Genomic DNA, 5,325 nt, shown 5'->3' on the forward strand with positions numbered 1-5,325 from the left:
GGGACGTTTGCTTGGCCCAGAGCTGCTCCTGCCAGAGCAGGCAGGGACTGTGCCTGCCTGCACCCTGCTCCTGCCTCCTGCCCCCTCCAGAGCCCGGGGGCTGCGGGGCACCGACTGCAGGAACAGGGGGATTGGACACGTCAGGTCTTTGCCTCTTTTCACAAATACACTCAACAGTAAAGGTCTTTACTGTCGGGCAGGAATTCCTCATCGCAGCGCTGGGCGCACTCCCTGTTACTGTCCGTTTGGTCTCACAAGAACCATCGAAGGCTCAGCTGGAAGTTGTAGAAGGCAGGCAGGTTGTGCTGCAGCGCTGGGTGCTCGGGGGATCATTCCGCCCAAGGGCCGTGCCGAAAGACAAGGGCACACTTCTTACACCAAAGCAGCGAATATTCCTGTCATTTCCGACAAGTACACACGGATTCCCAGAGAACCGACTGCCCGTGTCAGGGCGCTGTTTGGGGGAGAGTCCCTGCGGGGCTTCCCCAGGTGTCTGCGGGTTTCTCTGCCCTCCCCGGGATGGACCCGTCAGAGCTGCAAACATGAGGTCCTTGGGCACAACCCTGTGCCAGGCCCCTCACAGCACTGAGCACCGACTGCTGGCAGGCAGCAGGCAGCAGCTCCCCCCTTTCCCTGAGACTTTGCACTCACAAATCCCAGCTCCCAGGACTCCAAACCCAAACCACCTTTTGGCAGAAAAAGCCGCCGTGGCTGTGGCAGAAGAGTCAGAGGTCCCTCGGCCAGAGCCGATCCGGCCGTTCCCTGAGCCAGCGCTAAGCAGCAGATGGAAGTATGGAAGCGCAGAGGGATCGGCGGGCAACTGCCCGCTACTCGCTACCGCCCCCCATATGTGGACGGGACACAAAGATGGTCCCGTGAAGGTTCCTACGTGGATCTCGGGTGTTGCCCGCAGGCAGAAAGTGGGAACTACCAACCAGTCAACCTCACCTCTGTGTCTGGCCAGATAATGGATCAGATCCTTCTGGAAAAACTGTCAAATCATATGGAAGGTGGGGGGTTGATTAGAAACAGTCAACACAGCTTCACCAGTGGCAAACGTGGCCTTTTTTTCGATGGAGTGACAGCATTTGTGGATAAGGGAAGAGCAACTGATGTAATTTTTCTTGACTTCTGCAAATCGCCTTTGACATGGTCCCACATGACACCCTTGTCTTTAAATTGCAGAGGTCCAGGTTTGATGGATGGACTATTCCATGGATAAGGAATTGGCTGGATGGCCCCATCCACATCATAGCTAGGTGATCTTCAAGGTCTTTTCCAACCTAGACGATTCTGTGTTTCTGTGAAAAGTTTGTGGTCAAGGATTCAGTGCCTGAGAGCTGAGCACGCACACTGCCAATGTGATCAAGCAATGCCCGTTTATTACAACTAAGAAAGCCCTTTCATAATGTTCTCCTGCACACGTGAAAGACATGCAGTACCAGTCCTCAAGACTGGACAGTTATCCGAGTCCGCGCTTTAAACCTTCTTCTGATTGGATAAAAAGTGCCACATCAGCCTTGCCAGGCTTCCTGCCTTGTGGAACTTCCTCTTCCGTCCCAACCCCTGCCGGGGGTAGTTTGTCTCGTCGAGTTTCTCCCCCCTCACTCAGGGTCACGTCCTTATCGCATTCTTGCTCAGGCTGAGGCTCTTACCAGTCTTGTTCACTCGCAGGATTGCTCACATGGCCGTTCTCTCGCAGAAAGTCCTCTGGAATCCTAACAGACTCAGTGTCCAAGTGGAGATGAATGACAAGTGATGTCCCTCCTGGATCCATATTGGACCAACATTGTTATCTTGAACTGTAGGATCGAGTCAACACCCTCAACAAGTTTGCAGGTGACACCAACCTGCATGGTGCAGCTGATTCACTGGAGCGAAGGGATATGTCATCCAGAGGGGGACCTGGACAGCCTGGAGAAGTGGGCCCATGTAAACTGCATGAAGTTCAACAAGGCCAAGTGCAAGATCCTGCCCAGGGGTTGGGGCAATCCCAAGTATCAACACAGACTGCGGGATGGAGGGATGGAGAGCAGCCCTGTGGAGAAGGACTTGGGAGTACTGGTGGATGAAAAATGGAACATGAGCTGTCAGTGTGCACTCGCAGCCCAGAAAACTAATGGTGTCCTGGGCTGCACCCAGAGCAGGGGGGGCAGCAGGGCCAGGGGGGGATTCTCCTCCTTTGCTCCACTCTGGGAGACCCCCCTGCAGGGCTGGGTCCAGCTCGGGGGCACCAACAGCAGAAGGACACGGACCTGCTCCAGCGGGGCCAGAGGAGGCCACGGAGATGCTGGGGGGGCTGGAGCCCCCCCTGTGAGGACAGGCTGGGAGAGTTGGGGGGTTCAGCTGGAGGAGAGAAGGCTCCAGGGAGACCCTATTGTGGTCTCCTATGTTTCAGTATATAAAGGGGGCTTATAGAAAGATGGAGAAAGACTTTTTACCAAGGCCTGTAGTGACAGGACAAGGGGCAATGGTTTTAAATTGAAAGAGGGGAGATTTAGACTAGTGATAACAAAGAATTTCTATACAAGGGTGGTGAGACATGGGAACAGGTTGCCCAGAAAAGCTGTGGATGCCCCATCCCTGGAAGTGTTTGCCCCGGAGGAGATCCCTTGCCCAGCCCAGCCCAGCCATCCCGCTCCTGGTGTCTCAGTTCAGCCACGATGGGTTCACTCAGGGCAGCAGAGCTGAGAACCGGCTGGGGGCTTGGACCAACCCCAAAGCCCTTCCCTAACACCCCACTTTGGAGGACGCCTTTCGGTTCTGCCTGGCTCCTGTCCCACCCTGCCCCCCCAGGAAGGAGAGGGGACACGCAGCCAGCAGAGCTACTTCCAGCAGACTCCAGCTACAGATTCTGAGTTCAGTTCCCTGGAAAGGTCACATCACTCTTATCTTCAAGAAGGGCAAGAAGGAGAACTTGGGGAACCACAGGTCGGTCAGTCCTGCAACTCCTCTGTGTGGGGTCTGGGGGACATGCTGGCAGCCCTGACAGCAGCCCCCCACTCCCAGCCTCCTCCTGTCACCGTGGCAACCGTAGATACAAATACCATGGCAACCCCATGGCAACAGCACAGGCAATGCCACCAGTTCCCACAGCCAGGAGACGGGCGGATGCCCGGGCGTGCTGAAGCCAGGGAGATCTTCTCCTCTGCGCTTCATGGCCACCACCCTTCCAACCCTGCAGTGGTGACCACCAGCAGCTCTGGATAGGGTTGTCCTGCTGCTCCAAGGTGACCAGACATGGTCACCTCAGACTCATCCATCACCAACATACCAGGGGTGGGGGGAGCAGGTCCCCCATCCCGACACAATCCAGCTGCTCGTGTCCAACGTGGACCCCAGGGAGCCCTTTTCAGAAGGAACTTCTTTCCCCTGGGGCCAGGCAGAACCAAAAGGCGTCCTCCAAAGCAGGGTGTCGGGGAAGGGCTTTGGCGTTGCTCCAAGCCCCCAGCAGGATCTCAGCCCTGATGGGCTGAGTGAACCCATCATGTCTGAACCCCAGGAGGGGGAGTGGCTGGGCTGGGTCAGGAAGGACAGTCTGTGGGCATGGGATGGGTTGGGGTTCAAACGAGCCGGAATATATCAGAAGATAATTTTTGGAGGATGCTGTTGGAGCCTAGGACAGCCCAACCATCCCTCCCCGCTGCCTACTTGGCCCTCCAGGACCCAGTGTCCTCACCAGGGACCATCAGATGGCAAAAGAAGAGCAAATCCAGCCCCATATTTGGCCCTTTCCTGCTAATCCTCAGGGCCTGATCCCCCATCCCCTTCCAACCCTGAAGGCCTCGCCCCACTGCTCCCGAGGGCTGAGGAGAGACGGGGTGCTGGCGGGACCCCCCCGGCGCTCACACAGGCACCTCATTGGTAGCACTTGTCCCAGCTCCTGCTGACAGCTCCCGAAAAACACCCCAGAGCACGAATCTTGCTCCGGCACCCTGCCCGTGGCTTGGCACCCCGCTGCTGGTGCCAGACACCCCCCCCTGCTCTTTCTCCTGCTGTTTTCAGGGGTGTGGGGCCCAAGCCACTTGGGAAAAGGCTTTTTCATCCCCTAAAAGTGAAAACAAGATTGATCATCAGAGTAAATAACAAAATAACTGCTTTGCTGGAACTCACTAGAGATGGTGAGTGCCAGGGGGGCCCCACACTCCTTGGGGTGCTGGGTGGGGGGCAGAGGCCATTTCTCCAGCTCGGGTCGGCCGGCCTCAAGATGGCAGCAATGACATGCAGTATCCCTCGACTAATCGCTTCGAGTGAGTGGGGACCGCTCCATCCAACCCTCCTGGCTCGAAGGACACCCCCCAACTGCCTCTCCCAGCATCATCTCCCGGGGCTTTTTCTAGACGCAACTTCTTCTGCTCCTCCTTAGTGCCCTCAAACATCTGCTGGGGGCTCTGGAGCTGCAACCTGTGGCCTCCTCCATCGCACCGACCCTCCGGCCTCGGCCCTGCTCCCTGGCAAAAGTAAGTGGGTGCCTTTTTTCCTCGAGCAGCCCCACGCTGGGATGCTCAAAGCCTTTCCCGAAGCACTGCTCCCTAGTGATGGGAGAGAGTGCTCAGAACTAATTAGCTTTCTTGAAAAAGTGTCTTTCAGGGATTCTTAAATTAGATGTACAAAATTATCCATTTTATGAAAAATGAGGCTTCTGTGAATACTTATGGCTAGCCGAGCTCTCTGAGCAGCATTGGTCACACGCTTTGATCTTAGAGATAGAGCAACTGGGAAGCCTTGCCAGCTGGAACACAGAGCGGGTGAAGTCCTCCTTTTCCCTGTACTGGGAAATGGACTGAGGCAGCAGAGACAAGCACTTTGGTTACACAAAGAGAGCCTTGGCACTGCACTTAAGATAGCTTTTTTTCTTTTAATTTTCCTGGCAAAACTAAATACAGCACAGCAAAATAATATTTTCTGACAGTTTTGGGGCTGAGCTCACAACTGTAGCTCCAGTCTTATGGCAGTGTAACTTAACTGATGATTTTCAGCAGTGTGATAGTGGAAAAGTCAAAGCAGTTAAGTGATGTGTTAATAACATACAATTACATAACTTAAGTTCTCAAAAATGTTGTAGCTCTTTCAGGCAGAGGGAGATTCTAGAGCAAGGGTTGCTTGAAAGCCTTGTCCTCTTCTTATAGATGGTATAGGTGAATAATGTGGTTCACCTACTCTGGTTTGTTTATTATAGGTTTCTTTCTTGAGAATGACTGGGATTTTTTTCAGTGTTGTGCTCCGTCACTTACCTACTTTAAGTAACCCACATCACAGAATCACAGATTCGTCTAGGTTGGAAAAGACCTTGAAGATCATCCAGTCCAACCATTGACCTAACAC

The sequence above is a fragment of the Athene cunicularia genome (genome assembly GCF_003259725.1).
Source record: "Athene cunicularia isolate RWA chromosome 3 unlocalized genomic scaffold, athCun1 chr3_part1, whole genome shotgun sequence".
In the NCBI taxonomy this organism is placed as follows: Eukaryota; Metazoa; Chordata; class Aves; order Strigiformes; family Strigidae; genus Athene; species Athene cunicularia.